Raw genomic sequence first — 12,160 nt, 5'->3', positions numbered from 1 at the left:
GTAATGGTCAATGACTGATCAATAAATACAAAAAACCCCACTTCCCTGTGATGTAAAACAATGGCCCAGAGGAGACCAATAGTTTAGTGGCATTAAACAGCAGCTTCCCTCATTAGAGCTCTTGGTAAGGTGTGCCCTGTGATTAATGACAGATCATTTATACAGCATTACCAGCAGCAAATAATTCTAATTACCAATAACATTAAATCCTGATCACTATGCAAATAATTTACATAATGTAATGGAATATCTGGTCATTACAGGGCAAACAATTCACAATGTTAACTGAGGTTAGTCAGTTATCACAGAGTAAATAACATTAGAAATTAAACAAAGCCAAGCTAATATCAGGTTTTATCCAGTTAATAAGCAGTGAACATATCCTTAGCAAAACACATCAGACCATGTAAAAACGCATCAGACCATGGTACTTTGCTGTCTAATGCAATACAAATTGAAGATAACATGAAGACATCTTATCAAGCAGGATGTTCCTGGCTATCTGGAGGTGGGTAAACAAGGGGGTGGAGGGATTCATGGTGAAGCTTACTGATTTTTATTGCTTCATAGATTATATTTTCCTGTCTTTGATGCTTTGTCTTTGATCCTGTCTTCAGATGCAGGCCACAGGATCCTTACACTGTGGAGGATAAAGCACCATGGTAGTCAAAACCAGCCCAGTGTTCACACACTTGAAACATAGCTGTAGAGGTAGCATTATATGAAATCTGGCATTAATCTAAATCTGTTAACAGTAATTTATAATTGTGGAATCAGATCATATCCTCATCCAGCACATGAGGCATACAACAGTACAGGAGAATGGTGGGAAAGAAGACAACACAATATACAGGAGGTAATAGATTTGGGGGGGAAAAGACAGTCCAGAGAAGGCTGGAGTACCACAATTGTGAAAATATGGATGAATATATGAAAATATGGCAAGAATTTAATTACATACTTGACTAAGGAGATGAGGGTAGAGAGAAGTAAGAGGAATGGCTGGGTTTTAGTTTTTCATTTCCCTACTGAGAGGAAAGGATAAGAGACAGACATTGCTACTTGAAATAATGCCTAACCTAACAGCTGCACTTGTGAGCTTCAATAGAGAAGATTTTTTACTAAATATATATTGATTTTATTTGCTTTTTCTCATTTTGTTTTGTCTTCTGAAACAATGAAGCAGAAGAGGATACTTGGGTTACAATGCCAGACACTCAGGTACTCTAGGTAATCTTGGAGGCATTAAAGAATTTTCCACAAGGGACAAGTCTCCTTGTGATGTTGGAGGACATTTGGATATCAGCAGTGAATTCTTGGTGAATATTCCATCCATGGTAATTAAATGAGACACAAAGCCTTGATTTGGCCTCTATCCTTATTTGGCATTGCTCTTGTGACTAGCTTTTGTTTTTGCAGCGTCTCAGGTTAGGACAGACACTCTGCAAGATCCCACAATCCTCCTCAAGCATTCTACCCCAGCTGCTTGCACAGGCAGCACTGTCCTGGAGGCTCTGCTCCTGGAAGGGATCTTGGGTAGATTTGCTAAAATGCTTCTGGCAACCCTGGCCCTGCTTGTGCAAACCAGTGTCATCAGCTGTTTAGATTAACCCCATTGTGCAGCAAATGCTGACAAGATTCCTCCTGAGGTCAACACCCTCTAGCACAAGCAAGTAGCCATACATCTGGGGCAGAGAGAGTATTTCCAATGGGCAAAGCTGAGTGAATGTTCACCCTGATCCTGGCTGGCTGGGATGAACAGCTGGACAGTAACTAAGCAGGTTTAAAAAACTGGCTCCATCAAAGGGATGAGAAATGTGGGGCATAGTCTTGAGGTTTGGCATGTTCAAGGACCTACAAAAAAAGCTTAATTTTCATACATGCTGCCTGGTTTCTGCTCTTATAGAATCATAGAATATGCTGAGTTGGAAGGGAGCCATCAGGATCATTGAGTCCAACTCCTGGCCCTGTGTAGGACACCCCAAAAATCATCATGTGCCTGAAAGCTCGCCTTGTCTTTTTTCTTACACACATGCAGGATAGTGAATACTGCTTGGAAATGATTTATGGAAACATTGTTGCATTACCTATGATCCACCTATGCTGTATTCAGGCTACATAACCTAAACCAGGGAGGAGCATGTTCAAAGAGCATTGCTGTATCTACATGTTTACTACATGAGCATTTGTATTTGGTGATTTTCTCATGGGAGAAAAGTTCTTGGATTTCATGCATATTCACATATTCTTCTTCCTAACTCTAATGTTGAGGCCATCACCTCTTTCATTTTAAATAGCATTGAGCAGAAGATGGAAATCTAACCAAAAAGTATTTATTTGCTGACCCCTCTGAATCTGGGCAGAGGAGATAGTGTTTGATGGATTGTATGGAGTAGGAAAAAATAACGGCATTCGCCTCTTGCAAACTGATCTAAAAAGGAGTAAGGCAGCAAAAGAGAAAGGAAAGTGGTAACTGACTTTAAAAAATTACTTTAGAAAGGGGAAAAGTACATAGACTGCCTATATGAAGGAGACAGCTGGAGTAAGCAGCACTAGAAGACTTTAGGAAAATTTCAGATTATGGAAGTAAGTTTTATGGAAAGGCAAACACAAGCAGAAATGGGAGACAAATCTTGACAAGTTTTTAACTTGAGAGAGTAGTAAAAGCAGAGCAACCTCCTCTGCTAAATGAGTCACAGGTCAGTATTGCAAGTATTGAAAACTTTTAGTAAACTTGAGAGAAAAAGTAATTTAAAAAATAAAAAGACATTTATTTTGAAAAGTTAAAAGAATGGAAACAGTGATACTGAAATAACTGCATGACCTTAAACAAATCAGGTCGTTTTCCTGAGTGTTGTCAAATTTAACTATGAGTATCTAGCCAGCTCTTAGACAGTATCACTAATGTCTGTGATCCTTAAAAACTGAAATAAATTTAACCAGTCAATGCAAAATAACAGATCAAAATACTTTAGAAAACCCTCAATTTATTTGAAACCTTATGGTTGATAAAAGGTATATTACTTTAACAAGTAATTATTTTACCCAAGGTTGCCCTGTTTCAGTGACTGAATTAGTCAGGAAGGCCCACAGCCAAAAATCATCTATATATGATTTTATTTATTTTTCTAAAACCAGCAGTTCTACTGACTAAGTCAAACACAGGCCAGCTTTCCTATGGCAAGTTCAAGCTGTTAGGGAAGCAGCAAAGGTAGAAGCTCCCCAGTTCTTCCAAGGTGCAGCACATGCAGACACAGCACAGCCTTGTTCAGACAAAGATGCAGGGAACTGCAGGGGCACTGCAGAGAAGTTTGGATTCTGGAGATGGCTGCAAATTGCATGTCACCTTTCAGCTGGGTTACTGAGGTATCCCTAAGGTACAGAATGCAGGAAGTGTGCAGAGCTCCCTGGGGGATGGTACAGGGTGAAGGAAAGGTTTTATGGCCACGAGGACTTAATAAATAGCACCCAACCCAGTTTTCTTACCACATGGCATTGCCTTCTAACCACAAAGCAGGTTCAGAAAAGGATGTAGCTATAGATGGTATATGAGCCATGTATCTCACCACTAGCTCACTGAAGTTCAAAAAAGGCAGGTTATGCTGTTAGTATTTGTCAAAGCAAACTGTGAGAAAGCAGGACCATCATGGCACATACAGGTTCAAGAGCTTAATTTCTTCTGTCTGACACCCCTTATCAATCTCCAGCCTGCTGTACTTTCTGAGCACCTGTAAATGACAGTGTATTTATTTTTACTTTGGTACACCCAGTGGAATAGTCAAAAGATTGCTGTGGCAAAACTCAATAATTTCAAAATATCTGTTACAGCAACATCTGGCTCCCTCTGCAACTTTCCTCACCAGTCAATCTTCAGTGCACTCCCCATCACTGCCACTCACTTAACTAGCTGCCACTGCCTTCTTCATCTGTCTGAAAACACCTTCCAACAGAAAAAGAACTTCCACTCTGCCCATCTACACAATGTGCTAGTATGTCAGCTCAGATACATCATGAAATGCACCACTGCATTCACTGAAGTGTAGCAAATGTGTGAGTCATGAAACGTGGGTAATTCATGCATCATCTGTGTACATAAAACATGTATTCATCCTGCACGCAGAGTGCAACACACCAGACCTGCTGCGTGTGCTAAAAAATCAGCTCCACATACTTTCTACAAAAACATTATTTCATAATTCATCACGATCATGTACTATTTGATCAAAACTGAAGGTGAACAAAGTAGAAAATTAAAGCAATTCAATACCCTGGTGCTGTCTTAACTGAACTTCTCACTCTTCCCTATACAATCTTCCAAACTGGAGCTACCCCCCTACAAATTCTTCCAAGACATGTTCCTCCACCTCACTACCAGTGCACTTCCCTGGGAAAAAAAATCTCGATTTTACTATACACCAGCAGGTCACAGGAGCAGTCACAAGATGGCAGCAGAGAATTAAAGATGTCTGATACTTTGTGTTTGGACTTAGGTGATTTAGTTAATGTTGATTTACACTATAAGCAATGAAATTTTTTAGCAGTGCCCAAAATATTTCATTTTTGGCGCTAAATTTAATAAATATTTTATAGAAGTCTAGTTTAATATGTAGTTGACATTTTCCTAAGAATTTCATGCCTTTCTTTAAAAATCTGCTTACTTTTTGATTTTCTCCATGTGAGTCCCTCAAAGAGAAATTGTTCCTATAAGGAGACAAGCACACAAAATTTATATCCAAGTCAGAATTAGAGAATTAGTGATAATTCAACTTTTGGCAAGAACTCTTCACTAGCAACTAGGTAGATCTAAGTCCACATTGGAAAAAAAAACACAGTGCAGTGAAAGATGCATTTTTAAAACTCAAGGAGTTACTCATAAATAACTTACACATCAGTAAGACAGAGTAGGGAACAAAGTTCTGAGTTGAAGGTCCCTAAGATCAACAGAGAGCCAAGCAAAGCCATAATTCCAAAGGATATATGCTACCATAGGTGTGTGCAGCCCCGAGAGTACACTTGCCTAACCTAAATGTCTCCCATAATTTCAGCTGTCTGCTTATTTCCCCCTCAGAAAGAGCAAAGCCACAGGTGGAATGATAGATTACCCAGGGCATATTTTTCTCCTACTTCAGACACTCCTCTGAGGTGGCTTTGGCAGACACATCTCACAGCGGCTCTGCCAGTGGTGTGTCAGTACCACCAGCTGCACACAGCTCTGCTGTGGAGCCTCTTGGTTTGGCCATGCAGTCCTTCTTTGTTAACCTAGCTGTGGCAAGTCCCTAGAACACAAAATATAATTAATTGCTGATTGTTTCCACAGTTCACAATGCTTTGTATTATTACTAAAAGTGTTAATCACTTAATGCAAATATTGTGAGCTTTCTACTATTATTACAGGCACGCAGATTCAATAGGCTATGTCACTAATGTTTCCAAAATACCCATATAATCCACACATACTCAGACTCAATGGAATTTCTTCGTCATACACATGATCAGTCTCTCCCAGCACATTTTTCACCTTCAAAATGGCATAAGCTCACAACTGACAAATTAGGAACACATGAGTGAGCCAGAAGCAATCTCCCCTTTCTGACTGCTGATGCAAAGAAAGCCACGAGGCTCACATGGAAGCAGAAGCCCAGGCAGAGCCAGATGCCCTGGTCCTGCCTCCAGTGAGGTCCAGGTTACAGCAGCAGCGTGGGGTAGAGACCAGTCAGCATCCACCAACCAGCGAGACAGGAATGATCTCAGTCAGCCTGAAACACTGCTGAGCCCACTCAGTCAAAGCTGCAGAAGGGGGTGAAAGCAGAATACAGCAGAAGCAGGGGGTGTGCCAGAACTGCTCTGCTACTTGACCCAGCTCATCCACGGAGGTGCAACCACAGAAAGGCAGCACCCAGCCACTTGGGGGCCTCTTCTGGTTTTAAGCGGCGAATTCTTTTCTGCTACTGGTAATTGCTCATTGTGTAGTCCTAAGAAGACCTTTCACACTGGAAGACACAAAATCTATACATGTTTTGGATAAACAGATAAGCACAGCCACAGCTGGTGGGAGTTCTCCTTACTACGAGGCAGTACACTGTCTCCAGCAGCCTATCTTCAATCCCAATTGTTTTCTTCTAAGGAAAGAGCAAGAAGTCCTGAAGCATACGAGGCTGGAATAAAAAGTGGGCATATAGGCAGATTTTTCTAACTCTCATCAGTTGAAATTTGATTCATGTCCAAAAAAATGAAAATTAATTCTTACGACATAATTGAATCTTTGCCAATTCAATTCTGGATATTATGGCTTCATTTCCTATTTGAAGCTGTTATGCAGCATACCTATATGCTGTTAAAAGAGCTTTTCTTTGTCCCCATTTTGATCCAATTTCAGTCGGGGATATAGTCTGAATGCTTTTAGCATGGTAGGGGTTTATTTATGTGTGTGTGTATATATGTATATATAAATATATGTGTGTGTGTGTGTGTGTGTATTTATTTCTGACAGGCATGATTACACAATCTATAGATGACAAAGTGAACCCTTGCTATCCTTTTGCTGAGTGTTTATCCAACATAGAGATGAATGATCTTAGATATTACCTTTTGTTAATTTATTGTAGCTATATAACTCTATGAATAACACAAAAGTAAAATTTTGTGGGGCCTATATATTTTAAATCCAAGCTTAAGTGAATTAAAAGATTTTAAAACTGCTATTATTTTCAAGAAAAACTAAAAGTCATTGTGCTGTGGATAATTCATGTAACCCTTCATTTGCCTGTTATATCTGCAAGCTTCACATATATCTTGTACTCTGAAAGAAAACCTCCTGGCTTGTAAAAAGCACCTTGTCCTTCCCTTTTGTTTCTTGAACAAACTGGCAAAATGTGTTATCATAGTAACTGCTTTTTTACCTCTCACAGCTGTATTCTTCATTTCCTCATGGGTCACTCCTTTTTCATTGTTATTACTTGATTTGTATTTATTATAATCTCCTGTTCAGACAGGAAAATTCTTGGAACAAAGTTTTGTTGTGCTTTATTTGTAGGGATGATGCAGTGAATTGATATGACTACATACACAACTGTAGCCATCATGCAAAGGAAATCCAGATGTAAACCAAAGTTATGGCATTTCCCTTCCTTTTTTACTTGCTATTTGAGGATTTCAGAGATTTCACAGATACAACACTCATTATGCACATCACACACAAACACACACACCCCACCCCATGGCAGCAGGGTTTTGGAACTAGATGATCTTTAAGATCCTTTCCAACCCAAATTGTTCTATGATTCTGTGTTCCAGGATCAAGCACCACAGTTCTGCTAAAAGATGGCACATGTAGTAATATCCTCATTTTATACATAGGAAAAAAGTGCTATAATGATTCCACATCTGGAATAAAGAAAGAAACATGCTCATTCCTTATGCCTTAATGATACACTGTTCTATTTTTCTTCTATTTTAAATGGTCATTGTGAGTCTTCTACTGCAGAGAAATACCTTATTAGCCCCTCTGGTTGGGAAGCAGAGATGCTTTTAATTTGTATCCAAATTGATGAGATGGCTTTTTACTAAAATACTCTACTTTTTGTTCCACACATTTCATTTCTAGTTGGATTCAAATGTCAACAAATTGATCCTTGGCAAACTAAGCTTTCCACTACGTAATATCATTTCCTCATTGAACTAATTACTTCATCATATCATTGCTTTTAAAATAATTGGGGACTCATATATCCATAATGTTTATGCAAATTAAAATTAATAGCTATTTTTAGCAAATGGGAAAACTGCCTTGTTAGAGTAGTTCCCAACCTGGAAATTCATTTCCCACAAGAGACAAAGTCCAGTTGTTAACCCACACCTAAATTTAAATTCCAACTTTTAAACCTGGGTATCTCAAATGACACTCTACAATGCAGATCTAAAATTTTAAATACAAATTACTCCCTTGCAAAACTGCTTGCCACCTCCAACTACCTCTAAGCCAGTAGGGCACAGTGCTCTCACGTTCTCAGCACTGAGTTATCTGCTCAATGATCCCTGAAAGCCCATTGAAACTGGGCTTTGCTGCACAGAAAGCTCTGGCCCAGGATCAGTGTATTACTTAACTTCCAAAACAGACGGCTTCTAGCACATCAGTGTTTGAGCAGCCATTGCAAACAAATGGGAGGGTGCTCCTCTCTCCCAGGACACCAGTTATTTTCCAGAGTGAAACACGCAGCCCCTGGCTGTGCCTGCTGGACACTGTGGTGCTCATCATGTGGCTGATTCAGCCAGGCATTAAATGTGCTCACTCAAGTTGGGCTAGAGGTCTGAAAAGTCCACAATACTGTTCAGGCAAAGTAAAGTTTGCTGAAGACCTGAGCAAAACGTGTTGAAAAAAACAAGATGTGTCCTGGAGGCACTGCAGAAAAAAAAAAAGGGTGGTTTGACATCACGAGCATCTGAAGTCACGGCCTCAGAAATCAAGAGCATGCTGTGGTAAGGAAAGAGTAAATAAGAAGTAGTTCTGTGAACATCATTAACTTTTTTCCTGCTAATTCTCAGGTACCTCTTTCTTAGTCCATATCAGGGACCCCAATTTAAATGTACACTAGCGCTCTGTGGATAATCAGAAGGTATACTTTATATATCACCATAAAGTATGCTGCTTTCAATTAAGATGATAGCTTTGCATTCATCTGAGGGGCAGCACTCAGGCATTCAACTGTTCTTATTTCAATTTATAAATCTTCTGATTTCATTTCAAACAATCTCACTTAAGGAAATGGGAGAATGATTGTTATGGATTGTGAAATATAGGAGTACTGGGAGGGAACTGAACGTACTAGTTGGGACTATAAAAACGAGGGAATGAGTCATGTAATTTCCAGTCATTCGGAAAGGGTCATCCTGACTGGGCAGGGCTACAATTATTAAAATTTATGTATCAAGCATTTTATTCCTGGGTTGAATGAATAAATGATCTTCTAGCAGACCATAATGATCATAAATGACCTGTTAGCAATGCTGCGATAAAGGTTCTGTCAGCAATTAAATTATAGGGATTTATAATACAGAACTAAAATAGTGCACCCTGGTCACTAAAATAACTCCAGAGTCAGACTTTGGATCAAGTTACTACAACCAAGCAACTGACTAATGCCCACAAAAATATCCATATACATGGGAGTCATCTTTGTGCAAGCTGGTTGGATAATTGCATGTTTAGGCTTGTTTTCATCAACACCTCCATGGGATATTGGGTACTTGGTCAGGTGAACATGCATCTCTGTGTGCAGGTGCTCTAAACAAACATTAATATCAATGCATATTGGTGCAAGTTTTTTAGGCCAGAACAAGCCATTAGAATATAAAGAAGCATATATTCATAAACCTGAGATAGAAGTACATCCTTCTTGTCAGTACTTTAAATGTAATAGTGTTTAGATACATAATTTACATTACTTTTTCTTAGTCATCTGCCTGTGTTTGAAAATGTGATCTCATTTTCCAAAAATGAATATATTTCATTTTGTTTCAATTAAATTGCTAGATTTTTTAACCTTTTCCTGAACCAGTAGGGGGAGGGGCCACTTGAATCTGCTTTCTAGAGGGACCCTTTTGAAGTTTCCTCCCAAATTTGCCCTAAACCAGGACAAATAGTTTCCCCAAGATATATGTTCTGATATTCCAATGTGAACTCAGCAACTGACAAATAGCATCTCAAGTTTTACACTTGATGGCTCTTCATGAGTTCTGTTAACTCAAAATGTGACTCTGGGGCATATAAATTATTGAGAATTACAGACTCTCGCAACAAGAATAATTTGAAAATGGAAAGGAAAAAATATGTTTAGTTATTGTTTTGCTAGTTGATTGATATATAAGGCAGGTAGGATTACTCTGCAGGAATATCAAACATTTTCAGTGTCAAGTGCCTTTCTTTATGATCTGTCAGTGCTGAAAGAACAATCCAAATACATTCCACTGGATCTTGTTACTCATCAAGGCAGAGCAATTCCAACTACTGCAGTTCCAAATGATAATTGGACTTGTAAGGAGTCTGCCAAATTAAAATTGCCTGCTTAAAATATAAAACTTGAGCAAAAAAAGGACAGGAGATTTTGAGTTCAGTTGATGATGCGCTTTTATCTCATCAGGCTACTACAGAGGGTCTTTGGCACATAAGAAATCACTCCCTTGATGATCTCACTATGCTGTTAAAAGACACAGTTTGATATATTGATGGATATACTTTGTAAATGTATCAAAACTCTATACCTGCACACTAACATATTGAAAAAAGATTGTACAGACTATGCCGGTGTTGCTGAAATTAATTTAGAGTTGAATTTGATCCAAATTCTGTTCTCACATTTGACAACTTAACTGTAAGAATTAATAACAAAACCAATAAATAAAGCAAAAGTCTATCTAAAGGGATGATTATTATTAAAAAACCACAGCACTGAACCCCCTCCTGAAAGAGAATGGCTGATTTTAGAACATCTTTATGTTAAAAAATACTTTAAATTGACCTTGATTGCAGCTCCTAAAGTTGACCTTGATTTCAGTATTTTGTTGTCATATATTTGTAAATAAACACTTGTGTGTCTATATATGTAAAAAACAATGTGTGTTCATGAAGAACAGTTCTGTAGAAAGTTTCTCACCCTTCTTATATGGATTAAGTGGATTAAGTGTACCTATTCTAGCATTGTTTAAATAACAAATAACAATTAAACAATAAAACATTTATTCTTTCAAACTTCAAATATTTCAAAACCAGTCCAAACCTCATGAACACTGCATGAGTCCAGTAAAGGTCATGACTTTATTTTGACTTACAATGACTGAAGATTTGGTCTCAAAGCCATTCGTCCTATATTTATAAGAAATGCATTTCCTTTATTGTGCATGCTATAGTTGATGGTTTTCACATGCAAGTATAATTACAAAATAAACCATGGTTTTCACAAATAGAAATCTAAGCTTGGTGTCCCAGAACCTCTTAATTGATTCAGTCCTACAGGAGGCACAATGTTTTTGAAGAACACATGGGCCTTGGTGGGATGCATCAATGAGCGCTGAGAGAGCTGGCAGACACTGAAGTGACACCACTCATGATCATCTTTGAAAGGTCATGGACATCAGGAGGGGTGGCTGAGGACTGCAAGAAAGCAAATGTCACCCCAGTCTTCAAAAATGACAAGAATGAGGACCCAAGGAACTACTGTCCAGTCAGCATACCCTGGAAAGGTAATGGAGTGTCTCATTCTGGAAGCCATCTCTTCTCATGGATGACAGAAAGGTGATCAGCAATAGTCAGCATGGATTCATTGAAGGTAAATCATACTCAGCCAACCAGATTGCCTTTTATGGGGAAACAACTATCTGGAGAAGTAAGGGGAAAGCAGTGGATATTGTCTGCTCTGACTTCAGCAAGGTTTCCCACAACTTCCTCATAGGGTCAGGAATTGTGGACCGTATGACTGGACAGTAAGGTGAATTGGGACCTGGCTGAACAGCAGATCCCAGAGGTTTGTAGGCAGGGGCACAAGTTCTAGTTGGAGGCCTGTCACAAAGGGTGTGCCCCAGGGTTCAATACTGGTCTTAGGATTGTATAACTTCTTCATCAGTGGCTTGGATGAAGGTCCAGACAAGTCCTCAGACAGTTCACTGACAACACAAAGCTGTGAGGAGCTTTAGGCTGGTCCCCCTGAGTGCTGTGCAGCCCTTCAGAGGGCTCTGGGCAGGTTGGAGAGATGGGCAGAAAGGAACCATCTGGAATTCAACAAAGGCAAGTTCAGGGTCCTTAATATGGAAAAGAATAAACCTGGGCACCAGCACAGGCTGGGGGCTAACCAGCTAGAAAGCCTAGCTCTGCAGAGAAGGGCCTGGGGGTCCTGCTGGACAACCAGCTGTCCCTGAGCCAGCAGTGTGCCCTGGGGGCCAAGAGGGCCAATGGTACCCTGGGGTGCACTATGGAGAACATTGCCAGCAGGACAAGGGACAGGATCCCGCCCCTCTTCTCAGCCCTATTGAAGCCACATCTGCAGGGCTGTGTCCAGCTCTGGGCTCCTCAGCACAGGAGAGACATGGAGCTCGTGGAGCAGGTCCAGCAGTGGGCAATGAAGATGGTGAAGGGACATGAGCATCTGTCTCATGAGAAAAGGCTGAGGGA

This window comes from Fringilla coelebs (genome assembly GCF_963513975.1).
Source record: "Fringilla coelebs genome assembly, chromosome: 4".
NCBI classification, from domain to species: domain Eukaryota; kingdom Metazoa; phylum Chordata; class Aves; order Passeriformes; family Fringillidae; genus Fringilla; species Fringilla coelebs.
The sequence above is the reverse complement of the archived record's forward strand: the minus strand, read 5'-3'. Positions refer to the sequence as shown.